The sequence below is a fragment of the Lactuca saligna genome, chromosome 7 (genome assembly GCF_052625555.1).
Source record: "Lactuca saligna cultivar CGN05327 chromosome 7, ASM5262555v1, whole genome shotgun sequence".
In the NCBI taxonomy this organism is placed as follows: domain Eukaryota; kingdom Viridiplantae; phylum Streptophyta; class Magnoliopsida; order Asterales; family Asteraceae; genus Lactuca; species Lactuca saligna.
In genome coordinates this window covers 100234419-100254853 of record NC_136423.1, presented here as the reverse complement: position 1 = coordinate 100254853, position 20435 = coordinate 100234419, and the positions used below count along the sequence as shown (strand labels likewise).

General features: G+C 33.4%; 1 long non-coding RNA gene across 1 annotated transcript; it reads right to left on the bottom strand.

The window, feature by feature from the left end:
- Nucleotides 1–14836: 14836 nt before the first annotated feature.
- LOC145005962 (uncharacterized) lies at nucleotides 14837–17517 on the bottom strand. The gene is made up of 4 exons (XR_013662741.1): nucleotides 17071–17517; nucleotides 16841–16993; nucleotides 16566–16624; nucleotides 14837–16438 (listed from the first exon to the last, which is right to left on the bottom strand). It is a non-coding gene; the product is annotated as an uncharacterized LOC145005962 (long non-coding RNA).
- Nucleotides 17518–20435: the final 2918 nt, after the last annotated feature.

The window sequence follows — 20435 nt, the reverse complement described above, 5'->3', positions numbered from 1 at the left end:
AAGAGATTAAAGTTCCGAATGTTGGGAACCTATACTCACTAGATTAGACCTAGACTGAGGAAACTCAGAACCTTCGGAAGAGTAGTTGCAAAAGGTGTTCGCACTACTCAGGCACTTTGTCCACCCCGTTATAGACGAGTAGTGCTTGGGATCCTCCGCCCTCTCGCTTGGAGGAAGTCACCGCCGCCTTGTAGGCGATAGACTGCATTCTCCGAAGCGAACACTAGAATACTGAGAACCACAAGATAACCTTTGCAGCCAAGAATACTTGATCAAAGTGCGAAACTAGTTGCGTTAAGCCTTATAACCCAGATCCCGAAGAGGTTATTGACTTGACACCAGTCTAGGTGTTAGTCAATGGGTTATACAGGAGCAACCGTTTTCCGCACTAAAATAAACCAACGTATTAGAGATTCATTGGACTACTAGGTGGTCCACGAATACTATCTCATGCAGAAATAGTAGAACCACCTCCTATAATAGTCCAACACTCGTCTGGTGAGACCCTATCTCCCCGACCCTGAGGGTTTCCGTTACGAATATCTCAAGATTCATTAGTGCAGGTTCCTTTTGCACAAGATTGAGATAGCCACTCTACAACAAAAAGATACTGTAGACACAAAACCCATCGGATGATCTACAAAGTCTCTAAAAGCCAATTAACAGGAAACGCGAAACTAAGGACAACCCGAGCTTCCTAAGAACCAACCTGAAGGACTACACTTCCAGTATGAGGGAGAACGTTAGGTACTTCGGAATGGCAATCACGCCAATGATGATCCTGCCATAGAAGTACACTATGTTCTAAATACTGAAACTCTACCCTTTCGAGAGCTTTGGACCATCCGAGATCCTTTACGGAGATTGGTCCAACCCTCATCAGACCACTACTACTTTCGGATATTCCACTAGCTTCATCCTAGATCGATCCACTTCTTAGACTTGATAAGTACTTGCCCAATGTTACTCTTCGTATCCCAATCATCTTGATAGAAACCGTTGAGAATCCTAACTTCGTAGACATACCTGGAGGAAATCGCTAACTACACGAGATGGAATCCGCATCTCATAGGTGAAGGTTTGTTGGAATGAAAGACACAGGGCAGAGATCACTTGGGAGTGCGAGGCAAACTGAATAGGAAGTGCCCTCCTGCCTTTACTCAGTCATTCATACCTACTTCCTTGCCTAAACCTGAATGTCGGGACGAAACTCCCTCTAACGGGGGGATGATGTGACAACCCAAAATTTATTCCATCACTTTTAACCCCTTCTTCCGTTAATAAGCCTCGATTTATTAAACTGTCCGTTAACCTTTGGATTGGTTAATTAATTTGGGACTTTTATAATGACTTGGTAAAGGTTGAAAACAAATTAGAAACACCCTCACTAATCCCTTAAAAAGTTCTAGTTTCAAACAAGTCGAAATACGACCACTAAATCGGGTGCGACCAAAAGCCCCGTTTAGCAGCAGTATCAGATAGATTTCCACTGAGCCTCAACTCAAGCCCCTATATAAGGGAGAGTAAACTTCATTTCCAGCCCTTTTGCTCTCTCTCTACAACTTAATTTCGAGCCAAAAATCGTCCGTTTCGAGCCCCAAACGAGTAAGCAATCTACCCTAACTTGTTGTATAGCTTAACCAACATGCAAATTCGTGTTTAAAACATGAATTAGGGTCCAATACATGTGTTTATGGCCCAAGAACTCTATTGGACCGTGAACACCCCTAAATGGGGGTTTTTAAGCACCAAAACCCCTCCAAATTGCCCCTAAGGCTTATATATGACTTGTAGGCTTACACACTCGGACTTAGAACACCTTGAAACGAGTTTTTGGAGAGTAAAAATGAGTTTACTACCCAAGAACATGCTTGGGCCATAAGATCCTCTTCATGGCGAGTAAACTCAATTTTATGGGTTGGAAATGCCCACAAACACTTCCTATGGCCTTGGAAAAATGTCTAGAAGTAAACCCATTGATGTAAAGGCATTAAACTTCAAGAAATCCAAGGAAATGGGAGTTTATGGCTGTAAAACCCCCTAGGAAAGGTCCATGGGCCGTAAACTCCTACAAAATGCCCAAATGGTGGACTAAACTCCCCATTTGACTTAGAAAAATGCATAGGATTTTATTCTCTATCATTTAAGCCCTTAAAACACCAAAGGAATATGTACATAGCAGCTTACGGCCGTAAACTCCTTGTTTAGGGTTGTAAACTCCTATTTGGTCCATTTAGATGCCTTAAATCCACTCATGTGCCTTATATTTGGACCTATCATAAATCTACAAATGATATGAGACATTTAGGCATCCTAGAACACCCTCACCATGAGTTTACGGTCGTAAACTCATGGGGAGTAGTCCAAGGGCCGTGAACTCTATATAGAGTTTACTCTTGAAGAGTAAACTCCCTATCTAAGCCATACACACCCTTAGATATTACGCCGGAGACTCCAAACACTTAATCAAAGTGTTTTCCACACTTTATGATGCGTATACTTGTTTAATTAGTATTATATGTACTAATTGTATGTAAAGATATGTTATCATCTGTTAATAGGTCACTAAGTGTGTCCAAGTCCTTACCTGACACCGAGCACCCAACCGACACCTTCGTCGGATCCGCTTACATCAGGTGAGTTCATACCCCTGAATTAACCTTTTTAAATGTTTTTACATGTTTTATGGGGGGGGGGGGGAGGGGAATACAAGTTAAACATGCCAGTTATCATATCAATCACATGTGATTGATAACCCGCATGCACAAGGATTTCTTACACTGGCAACTGTTTTACCAAGTATGATACAGTAAATGGCTTTTTCTAAAATGTTTTTACTTGTACAAAGCCTTCCTCAAATTGACTTTCGCACTAAATGTTTTATTCAAAGTTTCACTTAAAACTTGTTTATGAAAGGTTTCCAAAGGAATTCCAAAGGTTTTCAAACTGATTTTACAAAAGAAAACCAAGTCATGATTTTCTTAAGTATAAAGGTTTTTCCTAAAGTTTTTCATCAAAGATTTCTCCCATGTTTTTATACTCCTACTTGGCTAAGATACCACTGCTTCACTTCTACTTAGTTTAAACTCCTACTTGATAACGCTTTCACTTCGTGATACGCTTATACTTGTTACCACTTTTACTTCACTTATACTTGTTACATTTATACTTCACTTATACTTGTTATCACTTTTACTTCACTTATACTTGTTATGCTTATACTTCACTTATACTTTTTATCACTTTTACTTCACTTATACTTGTTAACGCTTATACTCCACTTATACTTGTAACGCTTTTACTTCGTAATACGCTCCTACTTATTTATGTGTATACTTCACAATACGCTTATACTTCACGATACACTCCTACTTCACGATACACTTATACTTCACGATACACTCCTACTTCACAATATGCTTATACTTCACAATACACTCCTACTTCACGATACGCTCCTACTTGTTAACACTTATACCTTTGTGGAACACTTCTACTTCATTAAACACTTAAACTTAGTTAAATGCATGTATGTGCTTGTATATATATATATATATATATATATATATATATATATATATATATATATATATAATGTTTAAAGGACTTACGAAGGCTTGTTCGCCCTATTTCCTTTTCTTCGTTGAGATGTGGTATGGTGGGATCGAATACCCGTCCGAAGGTCGTTTGCTCATTAGTTATACAAGCATAGACATATATGTTTACATTAGTCAGTTCAGTTGTGAGTCTCTATCATTAGTCTAGTATTTCACATCAGATCTCACTACACGAGATACATCTTCAGTACACGGCCTTCTCCATTGTTAGGATAGTAACCATAGTCTCTTGTAGGGAGAGCGGGCATTATGTGTATAGATCTATACGGGATTGGCACCCCCACACCCTGACTGCTAGCTACAGTCCCCGGCCTACCAAGCCCAAAGGGTGACATATGTCACATTATTACTAACGCTTATAGGGCGTCAAGTTCTCTAGTGTCTATTAGTATGGTTGAGAGTATCTCGGGGTTACCTTATAATTCATGGCCTTAAGGTAATAGGTTTTAACACTGTATTCAGTGTATTTACTAGATTTAGACGTTGTTGGATATGTCATTCATTTGATACTGTCTGGGCTCTATGTTCACTGTTTTTAGACCTTGCTAGACGTATCTTTCATTTGATACTGTCTGGGGTCTGTGTCTCCCTTTTGCTAGACTGAGTCAGGCGTACCGTTCATTCGATACACCCCTGGAGTATGATTTCTTTTGCCTTAGTCAGCAGTCTTCATTGCTGAGGCATATGTTATTTTCCCTGATATTCTCCTACTTTCTTTCAAAATCGATACCACATTTTGATAATGATAGTGTTAAGGAAAAATTATTTTTACCACATAACTCTATCCAGTCTTGGTAGAAGACTGCTGTTAATTAGAAAATATAGGATTTTCTGGAAAGGACTCTAATTCACTGTATACTTTAAAACTACTACTTATATAAAGTTATTTGGATAAAATGACACTAAATACTTATGAACTCACCAACATTTGTAAAAATGCTGATACTCGCTTTTTAAATAACTTGTATTCTTAGGTCAACAATAGTCAGGTACATCCCCAGAGCTTTTGATGAGACAGTTTAGTACCAAGCTGCAGCTATATTATTACTTGTGTTACTTTGATGATGTAATGTAATGTAAACCGTATGAAACTATTACTATTAATGCAATGGTTGTTGTACTTTGATTACTATACTGCATATGTTGTGATACTTGACATGACGTCATCCACCCCAGAACGTTTCCGCCGTTCCAGTTTTGGGGTGTGATAGTTTTGCTGTGTTTTGAACCACTGTTGATATGCTCTTCTGATGTTTTGCTACTCATCCATTTCCTATTATCTTTCAAAAAATTCCAAACTTCAAGAAACTTGAAAGCCTTCAGATTTTCTTTTTGATACACTTTCAACGCTTTCTTCAAAATGACTTCATCGCTTTCTCCACTTTTCCATTGATGTTTCACGTTGTTCCACAAGTCATTAAACAACATGACTTCCTTGTTCATCTACCCCTATTTGGATTACACTTGATGTTTTGAATGGTATTCTCCACGATTCATTGTTTTATGGAACCTGTGTAAAACACGAATCCAAAAGCGGTCATGCTTTTTGTCTTTTCCAACCATCGCATCTTCTGAAATATCGATCCAAGATTGTGCCAACACTAAGGCTTCCAAAGGTTCCCAACATCTAGCCTCCGCCTTCTCTTTTCTTTTAGTTGCTGCTCGAGTGGGCTGATTTTCTGTAACGAATTCCAGTTCAGAATAAAAAACGACCGTTTCTGGTTGTGTTTGTGTTTGTTGAACAAACTCGGGTTTAGACAAAAATCAAATGCATTAAAATCCAGGTCGGGTTGTGGTAGTGGTTGCGCTGGTCGTTATGGAAAATACGGAAACATACCGCCGTAGTGGTAATACGAAGGTGAGAAAATCGGTTGATCAAATGAAGGTATTGGGGTGTTGGTGTTTCTGACTGGTGTTTTTTCTTTGTTGGGTTGTTTGGAAGATGACATTTTTAAAAAGACAGAGAGAGAGAGAGAGAGAGAGAGAGAGAGAGAGAGAGAAGGAGTAGAAATATGGTTAAAGGTTGTGTAAAATGGTAATATATATATATATATATATATATATATATATATATATATATATATATATATATATATATATATATATATATATAGGTGGGTTCAATTGAGAAAAAATAAAAAATGTTGAGAATGGGGGAATCATTCTCAGCCACTCATTTAATCCAAGTATAAAAAGACACGGTGGCAAACTTATATATATATATATATATATATATATATATATATATATATAGGTGGGTTCAATTGAGAAAAAATAAAAAATGTTGAGAATGGGGGAATCATTCTCAGCCACTCATTTAATCCAAGTATAAAAAGATACGGTGGCAAACTTGTAAATATGTTAATAACCTTCAATGTCAAATACGTAACTATAGAGAATTCGATAATAGTTCGTTCATCCTCAAAATTTTTCCTCCAACCTTCAACAATCATTCAGATTTCTTCAAGTAAACCATCATCAATGTAGTTGGAATCAGAATTTCTTCGTTGTTCATGAAATTGGAATCGGAGTTTTGGACTCACAGTCACAGTCGACATTGAAGGACTCAGAATCGGTACTCACAGGTTCCCAATCGGCTTTTCAGAAATCAAAATCAAAATGAGAAATCGATCAGACATAGGATGTCGCATCAGAAGTCAAAATCGGAAGTATATGATGATTTGGAATTGATAACTTGATGTTTTTAACATTTTGAAAATAGTTAACTTGTATCCACTCCAACTGTTTGATGAAATGGATAAACTAAATTATCACGTTATATTCACATATGAATATGTTTTCTTATCTGAAAAAGTATGTGATTATTAAAAACACAAAAAAATATGCAAGTTTATATGTCATTCGTATATGAATAACATATAAAAATTATATATATTTGTGAAAATACATTCTAATAGTCATGAGTGAATATACCTTCTAATATTCATATGTGAATATACTGTATAATATTCATAAGTAAATATATCATCTAATATTTACAAGTGAATATACTATGTAATATTCACATGTGATATACCATGTAATACTATGTAATATTCACATATGAAAATATAATTTAATATTCATAAGTGAATATACCATCTAATATTCACAAATGAATATACTATGTTAATATTCACTAGTGAATGCATCGTCCAATATTTAAATATGAATATAATATGTTTATTATATGCTATATTCATATATAAAGGATACTTAAATTGTAAAAAAAAAAATCATACTTTTTATTCATAACTGAATATCGAATGTACTGTAATAAAATCTGATTCATTTTTATTCACTTATGAATAACGATAGCTGAAAATATAAAAAAATAAAATTTTTTATTTTATCTTAAACCTATATCAATATGGATGTCTATTTGTAGAAAATAAAAAATCATGAATTTTGGTATATTTAAAATCATTTTTCGATAAAAATAGCTTCTTAAAAATCAAAAAAAAAAAAAAACGAAAAAAACTATGTTTTTGTATATATTAAGGTGATAATTAGCATAGTTTAAGGAAATAAATTTTGTTGGAAAACACATGTCTATTAATTTTTCATTTCCGCTGGTACGACGGAGGCTTTTGCGGCAAAAATAAATGAGTGGCTGAGAATAATTCCCCCATTCTCAACCTTTTTTTTTCTCAATTGAATTCTCCCCTATATATATATATATATATATATATATATATATATATATATATATATATATACATGTGTGTGTGTGTGAGTGTAGTAAAGTTAAAAAAAAATTAATCACAAAGACCGATTCAAATGTCAAAAAAGCAATCAAAACCGAAGGACCAATCACAGCATGCGGTAGTTTCTAGCCGCAGTGAGGTTGCGACCGCACCAGACCGCGGCCTGGGGGCGGTGTTTTCGGTTGATGTGGCACAAACTGCGGTCCCAGACCGCGGCCACACCCTTTAGCCTTATACGTAGTCTCCCTCTTTTTAGTCACTCCCGATAACAACCCATAACCCTAATGTCGTCCACATAATGCCCGTGAAAATCATGACGCCGCCCACCTGCTTCCATGTATCCGGCGAAAACCAAGCTCCACGGTCGATCTTCTCCCCACTGGGATCCACAACTAGATCCAACACCCTAGATCACAACGCTCCTCCTCATTCTCTTGTTCTCTATTCCGTTTATCAACCCCTTTTCCGGCGAGCTCCACACAAATTCGAATCTCCCCGTATTACTTTTATCCCCCCCAACTCTCATGAAACAAAAATGGTGGACCTTATGAAATAAAAATGGAGGACCTAAAGTCGATGCAACTCGCCATAGATCTTTATTCTCACCCCTTCTTCTTCTACATCGATCGGAAAACCACTAGTTAACGTCATCTCCACTGCAACTCACCATCTCCATCATAACTTGCCATCACTGGATCTATTCTTCAATTTTCGAGCGGTATAAGCATCGTCGTTAACGTACAAGTCAAAAACCACCGATTATCTTTGATTGTGTCACTTTGCTCCATGGAAGGTTTGAGATACTGATGTTTTCCAGTGGTTCTGGTGGTAGCGGTGACCCTAAGCGACATAGATCTGAGATGATGAAGTTAACAAATAGAGAGATAGACGTGAAGTGTGGTCCGTCAATAATGGAGGGTTTGGTCAAGCGACTCACTTCTGGAGTATTGTTCGGGGATCAATACCTAAGTTATTTCCGGTGGTGGTTGTAACAATTTCTGATGGCTTTGCTTCTTCCTTCAAACAATATAGCGGTGGTGTTGTTTGATATCTATCAAAAATTTAGGAGAAAGAGGGGTGGCTAAGGTTTTCTTTCATTTAAAAGGGTTAGGTGGACCATAAAGTTAATTAGATTTTTAATAACTAATATTAATCCCAAAATATAAAAAGTAAATGAAAAATAAATCGAGAAGGGCATTATAATCATTTCATGTTTCGCAAGGGATGAATCATGTAAATTTAAACTAATGAATGATGAAACGTGCAAATTTTAATCAAACGATGGACGATTCGAGTTAAGTTTTGAAAATAGGGATTGAACGTGCATTTTAACACATATACGAGGGACGATTTGTGTAATTTACTCTTCACTTTAATCGCTTACTCGCGTAAAACGGGGTATGGATTTGTTAACAATATAGAAAATAAAGGATTATTCTTAATTGGTAGTCACAATTAAGTATGTTGCTACCTTTTATAAACACAGTAAGAAAATGAATGTATATTGGTATTTTAATGCTTAAAATGATAAAAATAAAGGACACTTCTCTTTCTAGAAAAAATGATCCAAATTAATGAAAAATAAATATTCAAATGAAAATACGTTGCCCTATATTAGTATTTTGTTTTAAAATATGCCAAAATCCACCACCTACCAAAAAGCCACTTACCATTAGCCCAATGAAGCGTATTTTGATGAATTCGGTTTAACTCTTCACGATTCGGTCTCACACGTATATATCTACCTGACAACCTTTCTATGTGCCTCACATGAACCAATTGGAAATGTACTATGGCATTGGGTAAAAAAATAAAAAGAAGTTGAACAAAAAAAACATTAAAAAACGTTTAAATTAGAATTACATGCTATTTAGTGTATTTACCATCTAAATATGAAAACAATTGCAGCAAATAGAAATGTAATTTGTGATATGGATTCAAGTTGTTTCTTTAGTTGGGCACCTCAAAATTTTGTATTAAAATTAACGTTTTTTGTGGAATAAAACTCAAAATGAAATAACAAGCAACGCTGATTTATTTTTACCTCTTGCAGTTCTTTGATATAGTGTATTCTCTAAGTACAAAATTCTTTTCAGGATCTCCTTCAATTTTACAAAAGTCTTATCTCATTACATGTAGAATTTACAGTGTTTAAACTCAAACAGCTGAAAGAAATGTCAAAATGAAGTGATAATAAATTAATAATATATAAAATAAAAATGTGATTACCAGACTTGAATTATACCTTCAGATGACAACAATAGATTAAGAATAGACCAATATTTTTTTTGCATAATTAATTTGTTTTTTTTGTTTGTTTAACAATATTTAGATTTTTTTCCCTTTTCTACGTGTAATCTTACTATCTAAAATCAAATTATTTTTCCCCAAACCCCATGTTTGAAAGATCTACAACTATTTTTCCAACATAATCAGGTGTAATGTAGCACATTTTACAACAACATTGTACCTGCAAAACATAAAATTGCTATGTATGAATTTTGATAACAGTAAAGAAATTATATTGGGTAAATAAGAAAAAAAAACTTACTAGAACCATATATAGAGCATCAATGTTGTCAGGTGGTATTGTAGAGCATCCATGTTTTTTTCCTTTTTTTGAAAGAACTTATAGAGCATCTATGTTGTCAGGTGATATTGTTGCATTCAAACCAGAATACCAAATAATTAAATCGAGTATTATATCTAATAAAAATATATAAATTTGTGTGGCACAATCTACATTCAGAATGATATATTAGTTCTTGTTTCAAGATTTACAACACACTAAATAATATAAAGTAAAAAATATTAAAGATACAATTCCTAGAGTGAAGAGGCCATTTCTTGCATCTATCCCCTCTAAGAATGTTAAAGATACAATTGCTAATAGTAAACTCTATAATGATAGTCATGAAGTTGCACAATACTTTAGAAATTAATATTTACTGTTGTGTAATTGTTTCCAGAGAACCAGTGAACATTTTAAGGAGTTAAAATATGGGGATTTTTTATGCTAGTGTTAAAAGAAGGAATAGAAATGTAGTTTGCATTCGTTATATAGAAGGTAAAGGTAGTAGGATAGGTGCTATTTTTCAAAAAGAAAAAAAATAAAAGGGTAAATTACACGGATGGTCCCTGTGGTTTAGGGTAATCTGCATCTTGGTCTCTAAAGACCTTTTTTAACTCGAACCGTCCCTACTTTATATTTTTGTTACATGCTTGATCCCTAGCACGCTTAAAAAGATTGTATTTCCCTTGTATATTTCTTTTATAATTAAATTAACGTTTATTGATTATTTTATTTATTAAAGAAATTGTTTAATAAAAGGTGGGTCCCACCAACCCACCCACAACCTATGTATTGTATGAAATGTATTGTATGAAGCTTTTATCTTTTCTTCGTTCATCCATGGTTCAGTGAAAGAACCCTCCACTTACCGACAACCATTTCTTTACCATCGTTTCTCTCTTCCACGCTCTACTTGCCAGGAAATGCCACAGTCGGCGACTATCCTCCATACCCTCCATCTCCTTCCTTTCTTTGTCACATGCAAACATCTAGCACCAGATATAAATCCATTTGTCTTTCACATGTGAAGATGGATTATTTGAAGATGTAAGCTTCCATGGAAACTCAATGTCACCTTCATCTTTCCCTCCTGTCAAGTAGGTGTCATGGATATTTCCGATGACCCGAAACTTGACGAAGATAAAGAAGGTGAAAAACTTGATTTGGGGATTTTTGTTTTTTTACAAGCCAATTTTATTGAATCTGTCTTCCTTTTAGGTTTCTATATACCTGAACTTTCTCAACTCCATCTTCATTCTTAATTAATGTGAAAAACTGTAGGATTTAGAAGGAGAAAAGTTCTTGATATGGTGATGGTGGAACAAGGAATCAGAATGCAAAAATGAGGGCTTTTTTTTACATCTGATGGATTCATTTCTAAAGAAATAAATCAATTTTGATGTGAAAAGTTAAGAGGTGTTTTTGCAACTGGTTTGGATTCGATTAGGAAGCAAGAACTCGGTTGAATATTATTACTGGTTTTGGTTTCATCCACTGTTGTGATCGGGGATTAAAATTGTGGAAGATGATTCGTTTTTTGTAAACGCTTTCATATTTTGATTTCAGGTATTAGTGTTCATTTACGTGGGTTTTTGTTTATTAACGATGCTTTGATGATTAGCAACTAAAATTGTTTTTAGATGATGATATTAGACGATGGTAGCTGGAGATGGTAACAATGGAAAGGGAACTAGTAGGAACATGAATGGTGGGTTGGGTTGGGGTAAAGGTGGAAAGTGGTGGAATTTAGTGTTTTCCAATGAAGTGAAACGTTTTCTGGTGGAGTTGCATTTTCCGGCGACTAAATAGGAGGCACATTTTCCGACGACTAAACAGGAGGCAAGGGAGGGGAGGAGGGTGCAATGTGGGTCCTTGAATCAAACCATTATACATTTACTTAATATTCTTTCCACATTTAATTAATATTTTTTAATTAATTGATAATTAAAAAAGATAAAATAAATCAGTAAGGGTAAATCAGTCTCTTTAGAACGGACAGAGATCAAGTGTGTAACAAAAATATAAAGGAGGGACGGTCCGAGTTAAAAAAAAAAGTTTGTGGGGACCAAGCATGCAGATAATCCTAAACCACATGGACATCCCTGTAATTTACCCAAAATAAAATAATAATAACAGACAAAGTTTCGATTAAGGTGACGGGAGACATTTGTTTTACTTTTGTTTATGTTTCTTATTTTCTGTTGCTTGAGAACCAAAAATAGAAATTCTATCAACACATGGCAAGTTGGAGTTGGGCTTTATTTATTTATTATTCATTTTTTATTTAGCTCAATGCCTCCGCAATCCATCTTACGAAGAGTCTAGGCCATATATAATTTTTTAAAGTAAAAAAGCCAAACCTGGATGCTAGGAGTAAAGGAACCTTCATCAACATCATTTCTGTCATCCGGACCATATTTCATTTTAATTACAAAATTTAAGTTTAGATGTATTTCAACAACCATTTTCATGATTATAGCATATTTCTTTGTTTTTTCCTATTACAAAAATATCAACACAACTTACATCAATTCCATAACTAATTATCATACAATTAAAATAAATAATATGAAATAAACATCATAAATGAAATTTCATTATTATCATCATCATACCTTAAGGGTACCTTTGCAGTGGCTACACTTGAAGTAAGATTTGTGATAATCAATAATATTAGGAGGCAAAAGCTCCACTGGGTAAACAGGCTTCCCAAAGGCCTTACATTTTTGTTGAATTCCAGTAAAAGACATAATTGCCCTTTTCCCCTGTGGATCTGATCTCAATCTTTTCCTTTATTTGTATGTATGTGTGGGGTGGGGGAAATGCAACTGCTGTAACTATAGAATCTACTACCTCGCTCCAACTGTGTCTTGTTAAATTGGTAATATATCTATAACATTAAATATCGTGGTTCAGGAGAGAGTCACCAAGCCTTTCGCCATCTTATGTATCCCTCCTTTTGAAAAACTAAATCCTTAAAATAAATATTAAATAAACTTACTAATACTCTTCATAATTTTTTTGGTTTTGATTAAAATATTTATATTTATAAGCATTGCAGTAGTCGATTTGAATCCATCAAAAGTCACAACAGACATCTTTCTCTTAAATCTCCAACCAAGATATATTAAATCCTTTTCGGTCACAAAAACTCCCATGTGATGATGGGTCATCACAAAATCTCAAATCACTATCATCAATTAAAATGTAACATTTTAATAATAACTAATCGTAATTGTGATTTCAACATGAAATCATCCAAAAGAAAAGTGATACTAAAAATTGAAATGAAGGAGTATCACAAATCAATCACTAAATTATAAAAGCAATTTGATGAATGGATGAGGGACAAATTCCCAAAACAATTTCATATTTCAAACCGACATTGCAGTTGATGAATTATTAGTATACCTTACAAACGTGGAGGAAGTGGATGACCAGATTAGAAGTATTTTGTTATGGTTTTTAGTTGAAGAAATCACAACACCGTCATCTTAGTTTGTTAATTCCAATAACAGTTAGCAAATTAAAATTAAAATTAAAAAAAAAAAGAAAAAAAAAACGAACCTGCACGGAAACAGTGGAAGGACCGCATAACCACAGGAAAATAAGAAGACGATGAGAGATATCAAACTAAAAGCAGATCAATAGAACAAAACCCAATTTGTGAATTCAAAAAGAGAAATTGGAAATACTTCTACATTTTATTCCTACTATACTCCTACCAATATTAAATGGTGACAAATGGACTAAAATTAATTCAATTTTAATAAATATGTCATTAAATGTGACATATATCAACATTTGATTTGGTAGGCAGATAAATAAGAATAAAATGTAGGAAGATATTTTATTTCTCATTTAAAAAACAACCATAGGAAATCGAGAAATACAGTACCTTTGTTTTTTAATGGATGTAGCGGAAGCAAGTACCGTTAAAGCCCTTTGACCACCATTCGTTTAGATTCTTTAACAAACGCACACTAAAACCAGAACCGATAAACCATTCTGAAAATGATAATTAAAAAGAAGATTTTACAAAAAAAAAGGAAAGAAACCAACAAATCAGTGTGAAGAGTAAATAATAAATTGATCATACCTGAACATATTTGGCTGATAAAAGTTTCACCATATATGTCGATGCAGCGTCTTTGTAGGCCGTATTTGATCTCCACATGTTGTCAACTCTTCTAAATTGATTGAAGCAATCCTAAAAAAAATTACGAAAACTCAGTTAAACTTGATTTCTTGGTTAGAAGAGAAAAATAAAGAGAAACAACCGAGGAGGACCGAAATCGCCGATGTTGTCGACCCCATCGCCGGCAACAACAATTTCGTCGCTGGTGAAATACCCACCCATGGTTTGTATGGTGTGTTGGTTATAATCGAAATTATCTGGCTTAAATTGGTCCAGTGGCGTCGTGGTCAGAATCGCCGGAGAGAAAGAAATCAACTGTAAGGTGGAACACATAAAGGAAAAAGAAGCTGTGGGAAGCAAAAAATATGTATGCAATGGCGGTAGAGTTGGTGGAATTACATAGGTGGATGATAGAATCGTTGGATGATAGAGCGAATGTGAAAGCGGTGGGAAGGATTTGTGTAACAATAACACATGCCATATACACGAAATCCAAAGTTGATTGGTCTACAAATCGGTGAGGTAAAACAAAAACAACAGGTGTACACAAAGAACCTACAAAATGACATAAAATGACCTCCTAAAAGAAAAGAGACATAATTGCAACCCCACCCATAATCAGAGGATCATTTCTGCCAAATCCTTAGGAACTTCACTGTTATAAACGCTTTTTAATATATATATATATATATATATATATATATATATATATATATATATATATATATATATATATATATATATATATATATATATATTAAATAGCATTTTTAATATTAACTATATAAGAAACTTTGTTTTGCGAGGTTGGATTTGACAGATTTGGTGGTGTAGACCCCAAATCTGGAACGAACATATTGTCACAAAAATAATAATAAACTTAAAAATATGGATGAGCCAGTGTTGTCACTTGTTGGAGAGGAATCTGCATGATTAAAGTTTTTAGTTGAAAGAAATAGAATGACAAAATAATGAAATAGACAAGGTAATAGAATGAGTCATTCCATTTAATAATCATCTTCAAAATTGAATGATTTTTCATATGAATTTCGTGTATTATATATAAACTGTAAACACGATGCACAAGTTAATTCTATTATTAACAAAAATAATTATTAAGTCTTCATTTACCAAAAAAATATTAACAGATATATTACCTTAAGGACTGTAAAAGCCCTATAAAGATCTTTCTTTCTAACATCTCTAATACCATCTTCATTACCTGAGAATCAAATTTCACTATTTTAGAATCTCATTTGTTTTAATGATTATGAAACAAAAATAGCAAAAAAAAAAAAAAAACTAAAATTGAGAAATTGTCAGCAAGTGAACACATAAATATAACATAGCTATAAAGAGTATTGCCAATTGACATGCACAATTTGTGCACATTATGCCCTCTTGAAGTTAGTTGATTGATTGTTAGTGAAAAGAACGTATGAAACAAATATCTAATCAATTATTAACAAAAAGGGAAATAATGTAGTTATGACCTTCAAGAGGCCTTTTTTACAACATTGTAATTAAATTGTTATTTATAAAAGGAAAAACATCAAGAACTATACAAAAATGACCAATATATCCTTTGAAAAGATGGACTACATATTTTCTGTGTTGTTATAATCATCTTGTCCAAACTCTTTAACACCACCAAGATCATTGTAACATTAATGTACCTTGAGACTATAAACATCTTGGATTATTAATTGGTTTTTTAAAATTAAAATGATGAACAAAAAGAATACAGTCTACTTAATTGAAATTAAGATAATAGTTTATTGGGAAATTAAATAATATAACCCAATGACATCAATTCCATAATAATTTTTCATATTTCCAAAATTACCATTTTCAAAAAGCATCAACATTCAGTGTGTGTGTAAATAATTGCTCTAAAATGAAATGAAAAAGGGGTATTAAGAACATGAAGAAGAAGAAAAAATAGTACCTTTTACTTGAACAAACCAACAATTGAAATAGAAACGCTACCTTCTTATGAGATGAGAGGATAAAAAGGAGCCAACATGCAGGGCCAAGATAGGAAACACATTGATAATAGTGTTTTTCACAAAAACATAGATAACACATAGTTATTGCTAACAATATCGTTCTTGTAATCTTAAATGTAAGCTAACATCATTCTACACATATTGATTGTATTTTTTACAACAAATTTCATATTTGTTTGCAACACAACTGACAAGATAATTACAGCTAAAGAGAAATAAAGAGTAACAAAAAAAATCATAACTTATTGCTTCGGGTTGATAAATGTTCAGTTAAATAAAGTGAGAAATATTAGGAAAATGTGAACACAAAAAGGTAGTACCTTATTCAAACGTAGTAAATATCACTAACTGTGATTTTTGTAGTAGTCTGTGCAATTTCTACAATGTAGTAACATCTGAAATTTATTTGGGAGTTTCATTGATGGTGCTCATATGACAGTTGCATTAGAATACATATATAGACAATACATCAAACAGCTTGTGTGCAAGAAACCAAAGAAATTCAAGAAAATGTGATATTACCTTGGGCAAAAAAATTGATTCTCAAGTTGTTCATCTTCTTCAACATCATAAAGCATCATCTGTGGAAATATAATAAAAATATTAAAAAAACATTCTGATGTTATTCGAGTATTTGTGTAAGGGCCATAATATAAGCAACTACAGCTGGCCAAATCTATGGTGAACAGAACTCAGCTAAGTTGCTATAGAGAAGATTCACCTGATTGAAGAAATCAACAACTGAAAATCAAGAATCATAGGTGAAAAATCAAGAAAAATAGGGAAGAAGCCTCAACCTTCGGTGAATCGACCCTTAAGGTGGAAAATCTTATCAGCGAGGGCTTCAACGGAATCTTGAAATCTAGCTTATGACACATATGACGACAATTTGTTGTAAGGGTCGATCGTTCATGGCAGTCTTGTTGTGTGGAAGAAATCCAACTCAGTTACTTTAATAATAAAAAAAAGATGTGAGAAGAAGAGAAACTGTTGAAGATGCGAGAGAGGAAAAAGGACATCCACTCACCCCAATCCATTCCTCCCAACATCCGAAACGGAAAAGCAAGGATTGGGTATTGGTAGCCTTACAGTCATGTGCTTCTTCATAATCACATGATTTCATAGTCGATTTGAGGAATTTCTTTTCTAGTCGCTCAAAACTCAGAAATTGATTTGCTTGAGAGTTCACGAAGTCGTCGACCTCACTAGAGGTCTAGAATTCCAGTGATGGGCAGTGAGACAAAATCACCCAATACATCGATGCTTACGTGATGTGAGGTTGGCCAGGGAAGCGTGATGCAAATGTGAAATCGGAAAGAAACCAACATACCCCTCTTCCCCTGTGAAATTCTAGAGCTCTTCAATTTTTGGAAAATGAAATGGTAGGGAAATTGGAAGTCAATGAAAAAAGAAATTTGTGATTTGTTGTAAAGAAGGAAGAAGGAGATGTAATACGGAGCAGACACGTGTTACAAATGTGGATTAAAGCCACTGGAGGGAAGAGGTGGTGGAAGATACATGTCTAGGAGACTTATAGACCCATACACCGACTTCCAGATAACCAAAATCGGTAACATTGAAACGAAAAAACAATTCCAAAACCTAATATTGAGGAAGGGTTATAGGGGGCAAACTGTATTTCCAAAAAAGAAGTGGGCCAATTATGTCAAAATCTTAGGAACTTTACTGTTCCTAAGGTGAGAAATCTTTTATATATATATATATATATATATATATATATATATATATGAAAAGTTCAATAGAGAACCATTATTAATCAAGGAACCAAATTAAAAGCTGATCAACGACAAAAGGAAAATTGTAAACCTTTACAATGCACGCACATGCACCGAATTATAACAAAACTAACTTGCTTTTTTTCGTTTAAAATTTTTTTAGCCCATGTTTTTTATCAAAAAAAAAAAAAAAAAAAAAAAAAAAAAAAACCGAGTATACCGTTGTTCACGATTTTTCGTCCTCTTTTCAAAGAGATCAATGATGATATATAAAAAATGATTTTTTTTTTTGAAAAAACTCACTTCATTTTCTTTGTTGAAAAGTTTAGGTCTTATTTTTTATGGGAAAAATAATAAATATATCAAAATTCATGCTTTTTTGTATTTTTGTAAACATAGATTCATATTTGTATAAAAAAAATATATTTCAGTTCAGATTCACATTGTACCTGTTCAGATTCATATTCTGAACCTGTTCAGATTCACATTGTGAACATTCTCAGATTCATAGTGTGCATAATAGTAAGTCAGATTCACAATGTGAATCTAAACTAATCAAACTTTTTTACATTGTGAATGTTAAAATTGAAATAGTTACAGTTTAGATTCATAGTGTGAATCTACACTGAATGAAGTTTTTTTTGTGAATTTTTTCAGATTCATAGTGTGCATAATAGCAAGTCAGATTCACAATGTGAATCTGAACTGATCGAGCATTTTCACATTGTGAATGTTAAAAATTGAACTATTTACAGTTTAGATTCACAGTGTGAATCTACATTGATTGAGTTTTTTTTTTATTTTTTTTTTTTATTATTTTTTTTAAGAGGTTGTGTTGATGTTTATTAATAGAGTACAAAAAATTAATATTTTTTGTATAATTAGTTTTTTTTATAAAAATAAACTTAAATATTAAAAAACTAACAAAATGAAGTGGATTTTTTTCGAAAAAAAAAATTCATTATTTATATATTATCATGGATCTCTATGGAAAAACGACGAAAAATCGAGAACAACGGTATACTAGTTTTTTTTTTCTATAAAAAATGTGGTCTAAAAAATTTTTTAAATGAAAAAAAGAGGTGAGTTTTTTTGGTAAGGAGGTGGATTTTGTGGTATAATCCGGTGTGTGTGCGTGTAATGTACAAGTGTACATCTAATTCCTTGGCTGTTGATCATTATGATTTCCGACGCTCACGATTGGTTACTAGGTTCCTTGTTAATTATGGTTCTCTATTGAACCTCATCGTGTGTGTGTGTGTGTGTATATATATATATATATATATATATATATATATATATATATATATATATATATATGTCTTTTTTGTTGGGGGATCTTAAATGGTTAACATATGTTAGGACTTAATATTATTAACATCTAGTTATTTCATTACTCTAACCTCTAATTAACTAAATGACATCTTGAATAGATAACATTTTAAAATAATTTTTTCTTTAAATTTAGAGCAACTTACACAGATGGTCCCTGTGGTTTGGATCATCTGCATGGTTGGTCCCTAATTTTTTTTTCTTAATTTGGATAGTCCTAATATCTATTTATTATTGCGTAATCCCTATCAAACTTGAAATTGATGGGTTTTAGTCATAAGAACATCTTATGTGCTCATACAAACCCTAATGCATGGATCTAGGTTTCTGTATTGTACATGCAATTCATCCAAGACTATAAACCCTAAATCTAGCATATGAAAATCGATATTAACATAATAATGGGTTTAAGATATTACCTTGATTGTTATGTAGCAATAACAATGAACAATTCCTCCTTGTAATGACTTTAGAAAGCTTAGAGTCACAAATGTCACTCCTCTAATGGTTCACAAATACCAAGAGCAAGAGGATGAAGAGGAGAAGAGAATGAGGCTACCCAAAATGTGTGGAAACCCTAACCAATTAGTTCACCACGTTTTTGGGGCATAAGGGCTCTATAAGTAGTGAGGCTATTAGGGTTATCAAACAAGGAAACCTTAATTTGGATGCTTAAGCCCTAAGCAACCCATGGACTCCTTCCTTAACTAGCCTTGGAAGATTTCTAATGGGTCTCCCCATAAAATTCGTCGAACCTTATAATGTAAGGTAATCCATAGCCCAATTGCAATTATCTTATAATTACAATTCTAGTCCCTTAAGTTTAATTAATCTCTTTTAGCCCCAAACTTAATTCTCATTAATTCTTGACTGATATTAATTAAACAATATGATTTCTCCTTTAATATATTATTCTCATAATATATTAATAAATCTTATTTAATCCTTTCTCTCCATAATTCATCCTATCAAGTTGCTTTGGTGAAGGCAACCCAAAAGGACCATGCACCATTGGGTCAAGTACATACAAAAATAGTTATGGACTTAGACACTAATCCAACAATCTACCACTTGGATAAGTCTAATAACTATTCCGCGTATGACTTCAGATCCTGATCTGCAATCGTAGCTTTCTAAAGCCGCTGTAAACTCTGATTTTATCAGATATGCGTGTCCTTTAGATAAGGGATCATATATTCCTCCATTCTAGATATTATCGTATAGACTGAGACATGGATCTATATCATTCTCTCTGTCTATGTGCTGTTTTCCGAATTAAGATTTATGACGACCGACAACAGACTACAATTAAACACATCAATTC